Source organism: Canis aureus, chromosome 29 (assembly GCF_053574225.1).
Source record: "Canis aureus isolate CA01 chromosome 29, VMU_Caureus_v.1.0, whole genome shotgun sequence".
In the NCBI taxonomy this organism is placed as follows: Eukaryota; Metazoa; Chordata; class Mammalia; order Carnivora; family Canidae; genus Canis; species Canis aureus.
Window position 1 is genome coordinate 35758259 of NC_135639.1, and position 20340 is coordinate 35778598.

The window sequence follows — 20340 nt, forward strand, 5'->3', positions numbered from 1 at the left end:
AACAGATATTTCCACATCTCTTCTGCTGGTAGGAATTTCCCTAGTTGCCTTGGGCAGTGGTCCTCATCTGTGATTCAAGTCCTTAGGGACAGACAGGGGACTCTCTATTGCAACAACTCATTTTGTATCTAATGGGATGTTTTGAAGAATTGATTGAGGCTTTTATCCTGCTTCTTTGCTTTATGGCACAGATATAACTCACTACTAACACATTAATAAGTTCTCAGAGCTGCTGGAATTCAAAGAAAGCCCCACTCTAGCTATGGGGCCACCCTCTCATTTGCTACCACCCATCACCTGCTCAAGAGAGGTCACCCTGGGGCCTTGGAGAGATAAGATATAAGAGGGGACAGGAATCTGGAGGGAGGTTGCCTTTGAAAAAAATCCATCATTTTCAAAGACAGGGTACCCTTCTCTCGGGGAGAAGGCCACCAACTAGTCCCTCTTTAGAACTAGCAAGGGTGGCAAGGCCCAAGAGAACTATCTTATAAACTCCGGTGGGTAGACTGCCATTTTGATCCCTAGTTGAATATCTGCTTAGCTTCTTGATTTGCAGACCCATTCCAGGGGTATCTGGGCCCTGGGAAGAGAACAGAGGCAGATGGAGAGGCAAAGAAGTATAATGATATCACCCTCAAGTTCTCATTTTCCTAAATTCACATAGAATGATTTTTTGCTCCCAAAGTCTCCAAAGGACAGATAAGATTGGGCAGAGAGGAAGACCAGGGTTGTGCTCATTACCAGGGAGCACAGTCAAGGGCACAGAATGCTTCCAGCTGGTGGAGGAAATGGATTTTTGCAAGGGGTTACTCATGCCTGGGGTTGCTCCTTGGGGCTGAATGACTACTCATTTCAGGGTCAAGGGCACAGAGTGCTTGCCCCAGGGATCCCCAGCTGGTGGAAGAAATGGATTTTTGCAAGGGGTCACTCATGCCTGAGGTTGCTCCTTGGGGCTGAATGACTACTCATTTCAGGGTCTTTGCACCCCCACTGCTCTAGCTCATGGAGAAAGAGCCCAGATCCAGGGAGGATATTGCCAGAGCAGCCACAACTGAAGGGTCTTTCATCTCCCTGTGCCACATCCCAAAACCAGAGAAGCAAGAACAGAGAAGTAAGAGGGCAGATTGCCCTCTCACTGTACTCCTTGCCCCATTCTGGGTCATCAGAGCTTCCAGAGCAGCCTGTCCCGAACTATTGATTTGGGAGGAAAAGAGCTTTGAATTGAACATGGGTGGATGTTTTAAAATTAATAGGTCCAAGTTCCAAGGACTAGCCTAATGACGTCTGAATAATAGAAAGTGATGGAAAGGTATAGGATCAAATTGTAATATTCTTACCTGGCTAGAAAGGAGAGATGGAAGAGCTGCCATTTCCTGAGGGCTCTTCATGGGCTTTGCATTATGTTAAGTATTTTATGGACTGCAACAGTTGTAGTGGGTTATGGGTTGGTGGGCAAAGAACAAATATGTTCAAACTCACTAACTGCTTCTATTATGTACTTGATTTATTGAGTCAAGGATCCAGGAACTTTGGGAAACAGGTAGTTCCACAGGGAAAGAGCAGATGCAGCTTATACAGGTAGACTTGCTTCTGCCCAGCCAGGGATTTGAGCTTCTCATGACAGTATCTACACAAAGCAACAGATCTGAGAAGCTTGCTGAGAGCAGAAACCATTGCCCTTCTGAACCTGGGATTGTATTACTATTCTGGAAAAACTGGTACTTACATCTATATGTTTGTATTTAAGGAAATGTTTACAAACATTGGGTTTTTTGGTTCTTGGACTAAACTTGTTGGCAGCCAGGGCACATGGGGAAAAAAATCAAGAGTGTGATATTATGATTTATAATAAGAAATATATATTTGGTCTTCATCCCATTCCTGGCAAAGAGCTCCTAAAATCCTTGCAATTTCCTAAGTGCTAAGAGCAATAAAAAATGTCTTGATTTACAACAAACCCCATTTCAACCACACCTGAGTTTATGTTAATAAGGTCACTTTTGGAAAGAACCTAAGGATGAGGGCTGGTTGTCAGGGCAACCAATCATGTAAGGTTGTAGGGTTAGAACTTCCAGTCCCACCCTTCTGACCTGCAGGGAAGGGACATGGACTAGAAGTTGGATAAATCACCAGTGGACAATGGTTTAATCAATCATGCCTATATAATGAAGCCTCCATAAAAACTTTATAAGGGTGGGGCTCAGGGAATGACTGGGTTGGTCAACACACAGAGGGGCTGGGAGGGTGGTATTCTCCGAATGGGCATGGGAGCTCTGTGCCCTTTCCCTGTTTCTATGTCTTGTCCATCTGGCTATTGACTTACATTCTTTTATAATATACGAGTAATCTAGTAAATGTTTCTCTGATTCTGTGAGTCACTCTACCAAATTAACCAAACCCCAGGAAGGGGTCATTGACATCTCCAGTTTATACCTAGTCATTCAGAAGCACAGGTAACACCCTGGACTGAAGTGTCGGAAATGGCAGGGAGTGAAGTGGGTGTGTCTTGGAGAACTGAGCTCTTAACCTGTGGGATCTGATGCCATCTTCAGGTGGACAGTGTTAAAATTGAGTTAAATGCCTGGTGGTGGTAAAAACCCCATAACATAGTGTACAGAGTTAATGCCCAAGTGTCCCCAATCATTACCTCTTCCTCCTGCCCTTCATTCCCTGACATGTGTACCATCCGTGGAAGTTCATTAACCCAAACAGGTATCATCTTGGTAGTATCTACCACAGTCTGTAGTATTTACAGACTTGTAAAGTTGGGCAAAGCTGAGGTTCAAGACATTACATAAGTTGTCCAAAGTCACACAGCTAGTAAGTGACCAAGTCAAATTTTTCAACACTGGTCTGACTCTTAGCAAATACTCATACTCCTTTTTTCAGATGGTGTCACGAGCTTTCCCTCCATCTTCTCCATCTGGTGACTGGATCAGAGTGGAATCAGTGAATTATAGAATATTGTATATGAGGGATGTGGTAAGCTATAGTCCCAAAGTCCTGTGAGACCTCTAGGTGTGGCCAGTGTGGGTCTTCAAAAGCCATTCCCTTAGACCAAATAGGGAGAGACCTTAGCTTTGGGCTACCTTGGGGGTCATCTCCGGAGCATCCCGTAGCAAAAGATCTATCAATCCAGATACCTCTCTTCATAATCAGAGCCACCAAATGTTTAAAGTCCCTTGGGTTCCAAACACTCTACTAGGTACCTTACACAGATCTTATTTGATCTTTACAATAGCCTTTGAGATAGATGCTACTGATAAGTCTACTTCGTAGTTAAGGAAACTGGGATGTTATTAAGCTAGTAAGGTTCGGGATGGCTTATTACAACAATACTATGTTGCAGTTATAACTGCAAATCTGTGTTTTTTTCTCTCAACTCTCCTAAACTCATAACCTTATATTGAGGACTTAAAGAGGGACTTCATGGGTCAGGTAAAAGGTTGAATGAGATGACTTCCAAACCACCCTTTCTAAAGTTTCATAAGCCCGTAGAGCCTCAGTTTCTTCATCTATAAAATCAAAATAAGGCTTCTGCTACTCCTGCTATTCATCTGGCAAACAATTTCTTCAACATCAATAAAGAGGATAAAAAATTGTTTGCATTCCTTTGTGCTGATGAGCAGTATACACTCACCTCTTGTCCTAGGATTATGTCCCAGGAACCTTTCCTATTCTCTGTCACAATACAGTTTAAAGAGCCTTGATCACCTTGACATTGCACAGAACAGCATCTGGGCCCACTATTATTGACTGAATTTGATGAGTAGGAAGTGGTGAGTAGTTTGGAGGCTGTTGTAAAATATATATATGCCAGAGAGACAGGTAGCTACACCTTGACTCTCCATATGAGTCAAGTTGTAGGGTCCAACAGTCTAGATTATGCTGGAACATTCTTTCCAAGATAAAGGGTAAGTTGTACTTTGCATTCATTTCCACTAATGACAGGGCATAGCACTAAGTGGGTTTTATTGGATCCTGGAGGTAACATATACTCCACTTGGGAATACTTCTCCAACACATTTATTGAATGACTCAGAAGGCTGCCATTTTGTGTGGGACCCAGAGCAAGAGAGTTTTGGGAGATTCAGGCTACAGTATATGTGTCCTGCCATTTAGGCTATATGACTCATTAAAACTCAGTAGTGCTGGAGATAGAGTAGCTATTAATGTTGTGTGGAGTCTCTGCCAAGGCCCTCTAGGGTAGTCTACAGCCTAGGTTCTAGAGAAAAGCCACATCATCTATGGCAGAGAACTAATTGCCACTTGCAAAGCAGCATCTGGTGTAAGAATGAGCCTGCACAGATTGAGCACCTGAGCACAGGACATAAAATTACTAGCGATGAAGTAGGTATTATCAGATCCAGCAAGTAACAAAGTCAGGCAATCCATCATGTAATGGAAAAGCACATTCAGACTTGGATCTAAGCAGACCCCAAAGATACAAGTAAGTTTACATAAACAGGTAACAAAGATTCCATCTATTATCTTCATCTGTTATACCAATGCCTGACTTCAGCTCTCACCTATGGTCATGAGAAGGCCCCTGCAACCCACTAACAGAGGCGGGGAGAGCTCCAGTCTGGTTCACAGATGGGGGCTAAGTGAACATATACAGCTATTACATTTTAGGACCACTGCACAGAGGAAGTTCTAAAAGAAAGTGCTAAAGGAAAATCTTTCCAGTCAGCAAGGCTTCTAGCAGTGCATTTGGTCATTCACTTTATGAATAGCTTGAGGTACGGTTATTCATAAAGAAGTGGAAAATAGTATGGCTGGATGGTCAGGACCCAGGAAAAGAAAGATTAGAATATAGATAAAAGGCAGTTTAGAAAAGAGTCATGTGGAAATGACTTGTATCTTTAAAGAGGAGGCATCAAACAGGTAGGGAGGATAAATTGCCCAATGGATGTTAGCCACCTTCTCCTCTTAACCGCTGTAGGGCTTGGACCATGTGTCCATAAGTGGTCCTTGTGGCAGGGATGGGCCTGTAAATGGGCCTAAGATTATGGGATTAACCCTCTTCTAGCTACTGGCACTTATGAATTCCCATCCTGACAATCTGAAGAGACTGACACAGAGCACTTGATATGGCATTCTATCTTGAGGAAATAGGCTAGCCACGTGGGGACATTGATTATTGATCACTAGATTGCTTAAAGGGGTTAGGTTGGTCTTTTTCTACCCCAGATAGAGTAATGATTCACCCTTACCAGAACTGATTAACTACTCCTTCTGGGTATAGGTTTTCCTTCTGTGCCTGCAGTGCCTCTTCCTGCACCACCTCCAACCAAGGTCATATAAAATGTCTGGTTTACTGATATGAGATTCCTACATAACTTTGTATCAGATCAATAGATCTATATTACAGTAAAGAGGAGATGACATTTGGCACATAGCTATGGAACTCATCTTTCCTACTATATATCAAATCACTTGGAAGGCACCAGCATGATATTATGATGGAATAGTCAATTAAAGACTCAGCTATGGCATCATTTCAGGAAAAACACTGCAGAATTAGGAGACTATCCTCTAGGATGCAGCATATGCACTGCACCAATAGCTGACATATGATGCAGTGTCCGCAATAGCTAGAATACGTGATTCTAGGAACCAATAGGGTGGAAGTAGGATTGTCTCCTCTCATCATGATTCCCAAGAACCTAGTTGTAAAATTTGTCCTTACTATCCCTTTAATCATAAGTTGTGTTGATTAGAAGTCTTTTCCATATTGCTCCTGCCCTGGGTGGCAGGGGAAGAGTACTATCACAAGAGGACTCATTAAGTGTCCCACTGAACCTGAAAACACTCATAGATATCTAGTTATTTTGGTTTCTTAAGCCAATTAACCAACAGGTGGAGGCAGGTATCTCCATATTAACTAATTTTCCCTGATTATCACAAGGCTCTGGGATTACCTTTATATCATCAGGACAAGAAGGAGTGTGTCTTGATCAGAAGTGTTTCTCGCTCTCTCCATGTCATATGGTAAAGCATAAATGGGCTCTTGCAGGATTCATGATCCAACAAGGATAAAGCAACTAAGAGTTCTAGTCCCTCAGAGATGACATTCTGGGTCACCCCACCAGGTAAACATCCTCTACCTACTGAAGAGCAGCTGAAGGTGAGAGACATAAAAAGAATGGTGGAGGAGGAAGACGATCATTACTAGTCATAGCAGAGAACCAGCTGCAGCAGCAGAGACTGTATGTAGCTTGTTCTATTAAATCTTCCTGGATTGAAGATTTAATAGGCTTTGAAACTGGTCACCACCACTCTCTGATGGGCTGGACTGAACACGGGCCACAAACAGATCAGCGGATAATGAGCTCTATATCAGTTCAGATTTGTATGAGTTTCCTCTGGCTGCAGTCACAAGTCACCACAAACTGTGTGCTTGTCCTTCCCTGCTCTAGAGGTTCATTCCTTGTATTCCTTGGCTCACAGCCTCTTCCTCCATCTTCAAAGTCAGCCATGCAGCAACTTTTCACTATGATCCTGCGGGCCTCCCATGGCTTTCTTTTCCAGTGTGTAGTCAAGTGTCCCTCTTAGAAGGACTCTGTGCTTGCACTTAAGGCCCGCCTCGACAATCCGGAATAGTTTCCGCATCTCAAGATCCTTAACTTAATCACATCTTGCTGTATAAGGAACATTTGCAGGTTCTGGGGATAAGGACTTTGGGGATCATTATTTAACCTACACAGTCAGCATTACACTGTAACGCCTCAGAGAATCTGCTCCGAATTTCTGGTACACACACCAATCTGGACGTTTGAGAGAGTCAACATTCTATGGAGCAAATGAGATCTAATGGCTTCTCCTCTATTCCATGTCTCAGACAGATGATTCTGAGACATATTCTACATTGCTCTTCAAAGTACCTTCAGCACGATTGGAGCTCAGTTTCCTACAGTAATAACCAGGCCAATAACACAGCCAATTTTGTGACTCTAAATACTATCTCTATACTGATAATTTTCAAGTATATTTCCAGAAGGGACGACTACTCTAAACTCCAGATGTCTACGTCAGTACTACCTCCTCTATGTATCTTTTGGATGTCTAATTGAAAAGCTCAACATGTTAGAAACAACAACAACAACAAAAAAAACCCCATCCCTTCTCTCTCAAAACGTGTTTATTCCAGAGTCTTCTACATTTCAGTATATGGCAGCTCCACCTCTCAATTACTCAGAGAAAAACCTTGGAGTCATCCAAGAAGAGAAAGCCTCTTCTCTTTCTCTCACACTCAATCACTTCAGCAGAAAATCCTGGTTGGTTCTACCTTCATACAAATCCATTTTCTGATCACCTTTTATCACCTCTACTACCAAGCCACAGTCAATTGTCCCTGTGTTATTGCAAGAGCCTTCTAACTAGTCTTCCTGCTTCCACCTTTGTCTCTTTGTGATCTTTCCTTGCCATAGTGGCCAGAAGATCGCTTTAAAACTTACATCAGGGTGCCTGGATGGTGGTTAAGCATCCGACTCCTGATTTCAGCTCAAATCATGATCTCGGGGGTGTGGTATTGAGCTGCTGTCGAAATCTGCACTGGGTGTCAAGCCTGCTTAAGATTCTCTCTCTCCTGAGGTGGTTTCTCATCTCATTCATAACAATCCAAAGTACTGCCCGTAATCTCCCAAATCTCCAAAATCCTATGTGATCTGGCCCTTACTATCTCTCCTGCAGCCACACTCCTCTTAGCTATTCCTAAACATGCTGAGCATATTTCTGCCTCCAGGAGTTTTCATATGCTGTTCCCTCTGCCTGGGAAACACGTCCCACAGTTACCCCTCTGACTGCATCTTCCTTCAGACTTCTGGGTAGCTGTCACCTTAGCAGTGAAGCCTCTCCTGATCACCTTGCAGAATACAGCAACTCCTTGTTTTATGTTCTTTCATGGCACTTATTGCCACACAGCCTACATATTTGCTTGTTGAGATGCTATTGTTCATCTCCTCTCACTGCAGAGTTTTACCTCCTTTATGAGGATCTTCATGAGAGCAACGACTTGATTTTGTTTGCTGTTCTGTCCCTCGAGCAATACCTGGCACACTGTTAACACTCGATATATGAATGCTGTTGGGTCATTGTCAGGTAGTACTCGGTACTACTATTGTCAGGCAGCATATTAGATAATATCATACTCCTCATTTGCAGAGAAGGTGCCGAAGGTGGCACAACATGAGAACTTAGATCTTTTACCTCTTAATTCGGTGGTGTCTCTGGTAACCTGTGGGAATTCGGCTGCTGTGGTCAAGGCAGGAGCTCTAGTTGTAGTGGGAAGGTTCAGACCCAGGCTTTCCCAGATCTCACAGGTCCCAGCTTTCACGGTTAGAGGCCGGAAGCTGCAAGACCTGTGGTTACGCTATGGCTGTCTGTGTCTCCTGCACAGGAAGTCAGCTAACCATGGCAGAACTCCGAAAACAAACTGATACAATGCGTTTCTTCTGGCTTTGGCTTGCAGCAGTCCAATTCTGTCAGCAGTGGTGAGTACGCAAAGGCAGTGGGGAGCTTCCGTCTGCTGTGTTCAGGCACTTTTGTCAGAACCATGGGCTACTAGCCAGATAGCATGAAATTCAGAAAATTGGTTTAGGGTGAAATCCAATGTAGACTGAGGACATTCAATACAGTTTTGTGAAGAGTTTTGATTCGACTAATTATTTGCTCCCTGCTCTGTTAGTTAAAAAAATAATTACCTGAAAAATTACAACTGTGCATGAGAAAAGAAAAAGGTTTGAGGAGTTTGGTTCAGGTTTCCAATGTATTATGAGATTGTTTTGTTGTTGTTGTTTTTGCAAAGACAGACATGCTTTGTTTTGGGCTTCATATTGAAATTGTTTTCCATTTAACTGGAAGTCTGATACATGAGGATTTGGGGTATCTATGGCTGCATAACTAGCACCATCAAACTTTGTGTGTTTTTCCTTTTTTAAAGATTTTATTTATTTGACAGACAGAGAGAGCACAAGCAGGGGGAGCAGCAGAGGGAGAGGGAGAAGCAGGCTTTCCCCTGAGCAGGGAATCCAATGGAGGGCTCGATCCCAGGACCCTGGGATCATGACCTGAGCCAAAAGTAGATGCTTAACCGAATGAGCTGCCCAGGTGCCCCAAACTTTGTGGTTTAAAACAAGGATTCGTTCTGATCCTATGGCTAGGCTGGACAGATCTTCTGCTTGCTTCTTTTGGGCACACTCACATAGCTGTATTTGGCTGGAAACTCAGCTGTGCTTAATACACAGAAAAGTTTTTCTGTAAAGGGCCAGATATTAAATACTTTTAGACTCCAATGGTCATATGGCTTCTGTCACAAATACTTGAGTCTTCTCATTAGAGCACAAAGCAACCATAGGCAACATAAAAACAAGTAAGTGTTGCCATGTCCCCACAAAGCTTTATTTGTGGACTCTAAAAATTGGAATTCATATCATTTCCATATGCCATAAAATAGTACTCTTATTTTGATATCTTCCAACCATTAAAATGACTAAAACCATTCTTAGCTCATAGGCTATACAAATATAGCTGGACTGCATTTAGCCCATGGGCTACAGCTTGCCAATTCCTATTTAAAAGGTCTGGGATGTTCTCACTCCATGTCTGCCAGTTGTTCCTGGTTGTTGCTGAAGGCACCTCGGTTTTCCTCCACAAGGTTTCTTAACCTATGGGAAGCTCATCCAGCTTCTGGTCATGGGAGCCTCAGGGGAGCTGTCTAAGCAGCAGAAAGCAGAGGCTGTTAGGATGCTGGAGGCCTAAGCTCCACACTTTTTAAAAATTAATTAATTAATTTTTTATAAATTTATTTTTTATTGGTGTTCAATTTGCCAACATATAGAATAACACCCAGTGCTCATCCCATCAAGTGCCCACCTCAGTGCCCGTCCACACTTAACACAGGGTCATTACTGTTACATTCTCTTAGGCAGAGAAAGGCACAAGTACTATCTGGACTCCAGAAACGAGAGAATAACCTTCATCTTTTCATGGGAGGAGCTGTAAACTACTGTGGTCATGTTTTTCAATCTGTCACCATAAGTAACAGTAGCTGGTTGAATTGTCTCCCTCAACCCCCAACAAATTTACATGTTGAAATCTTAAACCCAGTACCTTAGAATGTGACCTTACTGGGATATAGGGTTGTAGCAGATATAATTAGTTAAGATGAGGTCACGATGGAGCAGGGGATGGGCCCTAATCCAATATAACTGCTGTCCTTTTCAAAAGGAGAAATTTGGGAGACACCTGGATGGCTCAGTGGTTGAGCGTCTGCCTTTGGCTCAGGGCATGATCCCGGAGTCCTGGGATCGAGTCCTGCATCAGGCTCCCCTCAAAGAGCCTGCTTCTCCCTCTGCCTATGTGTGTGTCTGTGTCTCTCATGAATAAATAAATATATTTTTTTAAAAAGAGAAATTTGGGGACAGACAGACAGACACACACACACACACACACACACATGAAGTATGCCATGTAAACATGAAAACAGAGATCGGGATGCTGTACCTATAAGCCAAAGAAAGGCAGAATTGTGAGTTTATTAGTATTTTAGGGCTATCATAACAAAGTACCACACACTGGGTAGCTTAAACAAAAGAAATGTATTGTCTCACAGTCCTGGAGGCTGGAAGTTCTAGATTAGTGTGTTGGCAAGTTTGGTTCTTCCTGAGGGCTGTGAGGGAAAGATCTGTTCCAGGCCTCTCTCCCTGGCTTGTAGACAGACATCATCCCCCTATGTCCTTGCCTTCTGTCCATATGAGGCTGTGTCAAAACTCCCCCTTCTTATAAAGATGCCAGTCATATCGGATTCAGATGCACCCTACTGACCTCCTTTATTTTGATTAAAGACCCTATCTCTAAATAAGGTCACAGTCTAAGAACTGAGTATTAAAATCTCAACATGTGAACTTTGAGGGAACATAGTTCAATCTATGACAGCCAGCAAATGACCAGAAGCTAGGAGAGAGGCATGAAACAGATTCTTCCTCATATCCTCAGAAGGAGCCAACTCTGTTACTTAAACTACACTGTCTGTGGACCGATGGCAGCCCTGGAAAACAAGTATGGAAACCATAAGTAACAGGCAATTTTCCAAGAGCTAAAACTGCAACTGGAAATCAGTGAGAGGTTATAACACATTGAAGTTCTGAAGTTCAGCACTCGGATGCCTCTATCCAAATCTGCTGACAGATAAAAATATTCCAAAAGTCACTGTGAGTGATTTTACATGTGTTAGTTACAAATACCAAGTTTTGGAAGTCTTCACATTTCACACTTTTTCAAAATAGAAATCTAGGCAATAATATTCCTGATCCTAATTTATATTCCTACACAAATATGGAAACATAAATTGAAGCAAACCAATAATCAACAATCAAAATATTTAAGGATCAGAAGGGTCATTTGACTAATTTCATTTAGTAGTTGAGAAAAATAAGGTCTTTTTGAGAAAAATTAAGTTTTTAAAAAATATATGATTTATCTAAACTCAGAAAGAGTGCTAGGTCACTACTGATACCCACTATGTGAATACTATGAGCTCTTTATTCTTAACCAAATGCTCTTTCAGCCAGCCAGCTACATCCCTCCTTCTTTTGACTTCATTGTAGAGATATCATACTGTGTAATTTCAAATTAGGGTTTTTAAAGGTTGGTTTTTTTTTTTTTTACACATATATATTTTCAACTTTGTCCTAAATGGCAGAATCTGTTATGTCAGTTTCATAGATAACAGAATCGAAGTTCAAGATCATTCAAGATAACTAATTTAGATGGACAGAACCTGAACCCTGCTCTCCAGATCCAAATTCAATCCACTTTCTACTACACTTTAGCTCCCTCCCTCATACTAAACAAAGGCATCAGAACCCAAAGCCAATTTGTTCACATGATTGAGGAGATATCAGATCTTGTCTTAAATGGTGAAACTAAAGTTTCATTATAAAAGTTTCTATGAATCACTGTTTTTTTAAACCAACATTGTACTTTCTTCAAAAAAATACCCATACATTTTTCAAATTCCTGCTCTAAATACGGTGGGAATGGTGTGAGTTTTCATTTTGTGCTATAAGGGCCAACTAATGTTGAGTGTACCCTGTCAGGTGGGGTTTTCAAATCCTGTTAACCATTGTTGCCTTTCCAAAACTATGAGATGCCATCAGTGTGCTTATGCCTCAGTTAACCAGAGCTCTCCTTTCCTTGGGACTCTGGCTAAGACAGTGTTAGCATTCAGCATTTTCTCATTCTCATAGCAGCACGATGAGTTGGGTTTAGTGAAGAGTGTGGGCCTAGAAACTAGCAGACTCGACTTCACACTCTGGCTCTGCCACTTGCTAGCTGGGTCAACTGTTCAGTTACTTAATCTCTGTATGCCTCAGGGTCCCCATCTATAAAATGGAGATGACAACTAGAAGTGCTAGGACACTAATACACAGCAGTTCTCAATTTTAATCATCAATATTATTAATGTAAAGCATCACATTAATTGGAAGGCATATCTAAGCCATCGAGGCAATGGAGGACAGAACACTGGACAGTGATAGCCATTGGTGTTCATTCCTTGATCATGCCATGTGCCTCCCAATATATTTTTATTCTAGAAATTGTTAGCATATTTTATGCCTGTTTTCATTTGATGGATCACGTTCCCCCTTTTGCTTTAGCTGTTGGAAGATCAGAACCAAATTGATGGCTCAACTTTAATGACAGTCAGAACTGGAAGCCCTATGAATCTTTGACCTACTGTTTCCTTTTCTTGACTATCATTCTATTCAGTTATATTTTTTTTTATCCTAGTTTTCATTTCCCATTGTGTTTAATGGTTTCTTATAAATTATTCCAAGTCTTTGGTGGGACAAAGTGAGGTATGTCACTAGGTTACTGAGGAGTTGGAGTACAAACATGAAACATTTTGATTTATTTCAATAGTTACTCCCAAGTCCCAATTATCTTCTATCAAATCATTCTGTAAGCTTTCACATACCCTTCTCTTTACTTTCCATTGTTAAAATCTAGTCTAGTACAGTATGAACTTCAATCTTCTATACAGTTCGAAGTTCTATATCTTTCTTCTCCACTCCTCAGGGCCCTGGCTCCTGCACTGGGTTGGGGTGGCATATTAGCCAGGGTTCTCCAGAGAAACAGAACCAATAAGATATTATATCCAACACATAGATATGGTCATAGAGACAGATAAATGGTAGAGATTTATTATAGGAATTGGCTTATGTGATTACAGACCCTGAGAAGTCCCAAGATCTGTAGTTGGAAGCTGAAAACCAAAGAGAGCTGATATTCTCAGTTCAGGTTCCAGTCCAAGTCCAAAGGCCTGACAACCAGGAAAGTCAATGGTGGTAGTTCCAGTCTGAGTCTGAGTCTGAAAGCAAGAGACCAATACTCTATCTCAGAGATGATGAGAGGGAGTTCAATTTCTCACTTACTCAGCCTTCTATTCCATTCAGATCATCAACAAATGAACTGAATGAGGGTCACCCACCCTGGGGTGGGCAATATGCTCTACTCAATCTACTGACTCAAATGATAACTTCATCCAGAAACACCCACACACATATACCCAGAATAATGCTTCAGAAAATATCTGGGCACCCTGTCTATTAACAGTTGATGTATAAAGTTAGCCATCACAAGCGGGAGAGGGGAAGGAAGAGGGAAGGAGAAAGAGCAAACTCGTTTTTACTTAACTGGTTGAGATCTTCCCATGCTGTATTGCTAGTTATCCAGCTCATGCCAGTCTGTGATCACACCTCCAGTGTGACAGATGTTCATGCAGAGGTTCTTTGAGGCTTCTGAAGGCTTCCCCCTCTCTCTACCTATTGTATAAATCCCTGACTGGAAGATGTGGCTCCAGCTCCACTTCTACTCCTGGGATTTCCTTCCACTTCAGTTCCTGCCACGGGTGGCTTCTGAAACTCCACTTGTTGTTGGATAGCTGCACAGTAGACAATCCTCTTCAGTGGGATAGCAACAAGATGGCTCAGGCCCAAATCCTGCAATCCACTGTGTCCAACTTTCCCATGGAAAGCTCAAGCTCATCGCCAGACTCAGTGGCATGAGAGCATGCAGCTATTTCAAGCAGTGGACAGTATCCCTGTACTCTCCACATCTCTCCAATCCTCCTTGACACATATGAGAAAGAGCTAATCTGCTGTGAATACCCAACCAGGGGAAGGAGATGCCAGTCTCTTTTTCATGGTGGAAGCCTCAATCTCTATATCCAATTCTCTTGATCCACACCTCCCCTTACTTGGCTTGCAAGGGGAAGCTGCTCCCTCAACCTCATCCAGGGAAATGCAATAGTAGCCATGTCTGATGACACTCTCTTAGACTTTCATTTTTTTCTTAGTATTCTCTATAGAGAACAATGTCTGCAACAAGAGTAACACCATCTCCTAGGAGAACTTTGGAAATATGTGAAGCTATTATTGGTTGACACAGTGAATGGGAGACTGCACTGACACTCACTGGGCAAGGCCAGGGATTCCAGACTGCAAGGAATGCGTGGGACAATTCCACATCAAGAATGGTCTCATATTTGGCATGTATCTCCAGTGCCCTGCAATGCATTTTCTAATTGAGCCTAGAACCTCACTCCCTTTTACATAAAAAATACAAAGTATTTTTATATAGCTTTAATAGACCATGAGTTCTCCAGAAATATAATATCATGTGAATCAAGGGAAGATTATACAGTTTTTAAAAAAATTTTATCAAGAACTGCTGACAATTTTGGACAATCACATCACTGATGGCAAGGCCAGTGGTACTGCTTTAGTTGCCAATCTACTGATCTACATTTTATCTGTTCCTTTGACAATAAATCTATATGTAAAAAGAAATGTACTTATGTAGGCCTTATTTCAATATATTAAATGTAAAGACAAGGTATTAACAATATTCAACTTTATATTGGCTTCCTTTTTTTTAAAAAATCCAAACTTATTAATTATAAGCAGGCCAAGTGACCGACCACTTCATTATGTCTTCTAGTGTCATTGTGCCCCAGGAAATAATTGCTAAAGCAGATATTACTTTAATTATAAATTATCTCCTTTTTATTTACATTACTTCTATCAAGTCAGAACATTATATTGGTTTTTGGAGAGGAATACAAATCACATTATCTGTCAATTACATTTCGTGATGGCAAATTGGCATTACATAATATTTGTAATTAAAGGAGGCATGTGGTCCAATAGAGCTGACAGTCATTCGTATAGACTGAGAAGGTAGAGTGGGAGGAGTGGTAATGGGGCTTCTACAGGGCTAGGTCTACCATTTCTTCCCTGTGGTAACATTTTTGGTTCCAAATCTTACTGGGCAGATGCACTCCTTGTTTCTCAACCATAGGCCTTATACACCAAATCTAGCACAAGAAGAAAAGTACCACTCAACATCTTCTTATAGGTATACATTAATTAATAATATTTAGTATTATTAATTTATTGGTGACTTTTAGATATTGGGATTGGGGGACAGGGAAATGCTCTGTATTTTTCTTCTCACAAACTCTAGCTAGTTTGTGTTTTATTTAAATATATCACAGTGTAATATATTGATTACCAGGTCTAACATTACTTATTTTGATTGAGGCACATTAGTTTTTCACTTCAATTCATTCAATTCTGTTTCAGTTCAGTTGGAATCTATTCAGTTCAAATTCTGAGTATTCTCAGAATTTCTGAGATCAGCCTTCACTCTTTCTTCTGGAAAATTTGAGATTGCACAAAATAAATCAGAGCTGACATAATTGTGGCAAGTGTGTTGCCACTTCTTATTCTAGCCTCCATGCAGACATGGCTAATTAATCACGACACTTTTTCTTACCGAGTCTTGATCAATCCTGAGACTATTGACTGGAGTTGGCCTGGGAGAAGCAGCTCAAAGGACACTGGACAAAGAGTCAGGTGGATTTGGCCCAAGGCTTGGCTCTGAAATTACCAAATATGTGACCTTGAGCAAGTACTTAACCTCCTTGGGTCTTAGTCTCTTTTTCTGTTAAAATGGGAACAACAATCTCTAAGTCACAGAGTTCTAGAAAAGATCGTCTAATAGGTACCAGGCTTTGCAAATGGCATGGGGCTTGGTGAAACTGAGTACTTCTTCCTATGATAACCTCCATAACATTCTGAGATTTATTAACTAGGTCCAGGGGAGGATTAGCAGGCTCCCCATCTGGGACATTTGTTGCCACTGGTGCTCAGAGCCAATTTTCTCGCTGTATCTGGACTCTTAGGTGGTGAGTTGGCTATGAGACAGGTATTTGAAAACATAGACTGTAAGGTCAGCAGTTGTGGGTTTGAATCTCAGATCTCTTCCTTCTTAGCTGTGTAAACAAATTGCTTTAACCCATCAGACTAAGTTTGGTCATCTGTAAAACAGGGAAAATAATCATATCTGTATTGAAAAAATGACTGAGATTTATATGGATTAATTTATATGAATTAATTATCCCAGGGGATAGCATATGGTGAATGCTCAATAAATGGTAATAAAGAAGTTGGGTTGAGGGAGAGTTACATTACAGTTCAGAATTTGTCCTAGGTGAAAAATTTCACACCCTACGTAGTTCTTCCACAAATCTTTAAAAACCTTTTCTAATCAATTTCATGAGCCATGAATTTAAGGGATAGGCTTCCCAGCCTTTCTGACTTGGACTCCCCTTTAAAAAAATCTCAAAAGGGAAATATGGAATAACAGAGCTATACCCTTTACATTCTTCACAATTGTCTCCTCTGACCTTCACTGCAGCTGTTTTCTGCAGCTGAAATTGGTGCTGTCCATTTTGAAGATTTCCTGCAGGTTCTAGAAGGATTCAGTAAAAATAAAATCCCTAAAACACCGTGGAAGAATACTTGATTAAGCAAAGCCTTTTCATTATATATATATATATATATATATATATATATATTCCCATAGATTGGTTCAAACGTTTTTCAGCCAGCTTTCAGCTCAAGGAGCACCTTGGAAAAATACTTCTCAGGTGGGTTAAATCTCCTGCAAACAAAATCATCCTCTATTCTTCATTCTCAGGAATGAGCAATTGCAGTGTTCTAGGATGTTCCTGGCATTAACCACAGAAAGAAATGAGAGGAATTCTTGACATTTCAGAACTCTGATGTGGCAATTTCTTTGAACATTCTTTTAAAAGGAGGGTGAATTAAAAAAAAATCTTTCAATAGTTTCATTGTTGTATCTGAGCATTCCTTATCCAGTGGATTTACTCCAATTATCTAAATGATTCTAGAGAAAACGGTTTCCCCTCCAGTAAGGGCACAGCAAAGTGATTATAACAGAGGCATGAATACAAATTGCTTTGGGATGGAAAATTGACTGAATTGTAACAAGTGGCAGCTGCCAACAGAAAGCCTCTGCTGCCCTTTATAAAGCAGAGTCTGGCTACATCACTCTGTTTCCTCTGATCTCTGGAGGCTGGATATAAGGTGGGCCAGTGTTTGTGATAGTCCTGAGTTTCCTGAGCAATGTGCAGGGTGTGAACATTACCCAGCTACCATGACCTCAACCCTGCCTGAAACCGTTACCATATTTGGGCATCCTTAATGCTCAGTCCATCAATAGAAAATGCATCAGAGCAGCAGGGGCAGCAGCCACAGCCAGAGCAACAGGCAGGAGCAAAGAAGGGAGGGGAATAGAGAGAGGAAGAGAGAGGGGCAGGCAGCCAATGCTGGAGAGAAATACACTGAGCCCCACAGAGAGACACGCAGACACAAGACCTACCTATTGGCAGAAACACAGGGAATGAAGCAAAGCATTAGACTGGAGAAGAGAAAGAGAAAAGAGAATACAGGGAATGAAGAAAAGGTAAAAAGAGATCCAAGTTAATCTCTCTCTCTCTGCAGTTATATATATATATACATAGAAATATACATGGCTTACATATATGTACCTGTAAGTGCATGTAGGTGGCTAACACTTTCACCAGCCAACCTTGCTGGCCAATGACCTAGTGGGGTTTCTAGTCCATGTTCCCACAGAGTTTGGAGATAGAATGTAAAGTACTATTGGCCTCAGCGACCTCAAATCCCCTTCAGGTAAGGATCTCACCTAGGTAACTGACACAGGATCAGGAAGAAGAAGTCCTCTTCTCTTGGAAAACTATCAGCATGTCCAATCAGTTCATTGTCTAATTTACACTTACTGGAATAAATAAACTTTAGATTGGCATGTACTAGTTCTTAGGTTTTCCTTCAATATCAACCCAAATTTTGTCCATTCACAAGATATCATTTAGAATCCCACATGCCCCAGGTTGTCCATGGACATCCTTTTTCCTCATTAGCTTTGGTCCCTTTCCTCCACTGACCTGCACCCTGCTGGAGAAGATGAGATTTATTTAAGAATTGACTGCTTTAGTTCTACACTTAAAAAAAAAAAAAGATTTTATTTATTTTGAGAGAGAGCAAGAGATGGAGTACAAGCAGGGGGAGGGGCAGAGGGAGAGGCAGAGGCAGACTCCCGGCTGAGCAGGGAGCGCAATGTGAGGCTGGATCCCAGGACTCTAGGATCATGACCTGAGCCCAAGGCACTTACCAACTGAGCCATTCAGTGCCCCAGTTCCACACTTCTGCTAGGAATTTCTTATCACCTATGAGAAGCTCTAAGCTAATACTCACTCTCTTGCCCAAAATGTGGTAGCTATGAATTGAAGTAACTGGTTTTCTTTCCATCTTGCTTTCCATTTTTGGCAGGAAACGGTTCAATATTCTGGCATAAACTCCTTTCCTGGATTCATGCCTATGGGCCTGGAAGAGTAAAGCTATCAATCCCCTAAAGTTTGATTGATTTGTCATTTTCTGATGCTGGAATGAGTTTGTTAGGGGAAATTTTTGAACACATTACCCTAACTGGCATGAGCCTTGAGTGCTTGAGGATTTCCTGAAGAGACACTCCAAGAATCTTCTGTGGCTTTTTGTTTTTCCTTAGGATGTGGTGAGATTTTCACGGTCTATTTGTCATAATGCTTCCCTGATGTAAAATACTCATACAGTATAAATAAGCTCTCCCTGAAATACTTTGAATCTTTCCAAGATCTCGAAGTCTGAGCTTAAGCTTAAAGCTTAAAGCCTTAAAGACACTGCAGACAAATTACCCACCGGAAGAGACTGCAAGTTTCTATTGGGCCCAAACAGTTCTTTTTATTATGGGTACCTGTTTTAGCATGCCTGAGGACACAGATTTGGTCTTTCGATGTTTTCAATGCTATGTTGTTGATTACATGAACATTAATTATTGGTAGAACTTTTTTTTTAAAGATTTTATTTATTTATTTATGAGAGAGAGAGAATGAGAGGCAGAGACTCAGGCAGAGGGAGAAGGAGGCTCCATGCAGGGAGCCCGACGTGGGACTCGATCCCGGGACTCCAGGATGACGCCCTGGGCTGAAGAAGGCGCTAACCCGCTGGGCCACCGGGGCTGCGGGTAGAACTTCCTATTGGATGTTGTCCATCTCTCTTTCTCCCATCTGGTGCTTTCTGCTTCAAATTATTTTGTCTGATACTAATTAATATTGCCCCTTCTGCATATCTTGGTAGCATTTACATGGGATCTCTTTGTCCATCCTTTTTTTTTTTTTTAAGATTTATTTATTTATTCATGAGAGACACACACACAGAGAGAGAGAGAGAGAGAGAGAGAGAGAGAGAGAGGCAGAGACACAGGCAGAGGGAGAAGCAGGCTCCATGCAGGGAGCCTGATGTGGGACTCGATCCCCGGTCTCCAGGATCACAACCTGGGCCAAAGGCAGGTGCTAAACTGCTGAGCCACCCAGGGATCCCCAGAGTATTTGTTTTTTAAAAGAGGCGTTGAACTCATTCATATATATCGATTTGGACATATATCCTGCCACTTTATTTCATATTTATACCTATTCATTTACTGATGTGTTTAGCAAATATTTTCTCTGCTTTCTTGTTCTCAGACTTTGTCACTTGCATTTGAGTTGTGGTTGCAACCACAGTGATGTTGATGAATAATGGAAATGTACCCTTTGATGCCATGCCTTGAAGGAGTACTTGTCTTGAAGTTAATGATATCCAAACTGGGCAAGATCTTGTGGAAAGTGACTGCCATCAGGGGCATGCTTAGTTCTGATGGGATTTAACTACAATGAAGGTGCTCTGGACTTGGAGTCAGCCTGGGTTTTGAATTTGCATGCTTACCCTCACACCCTCTCCCCCAACACACACACACAGACTTGCTATGTGACTGGATATTTCATTAACCTCGGCACTCACTAATTTCCCCATCTGTAAAAATCTTATGGTCATTGAGGAGATTTGCTGGAGCGACATGGGGAAGCACTTT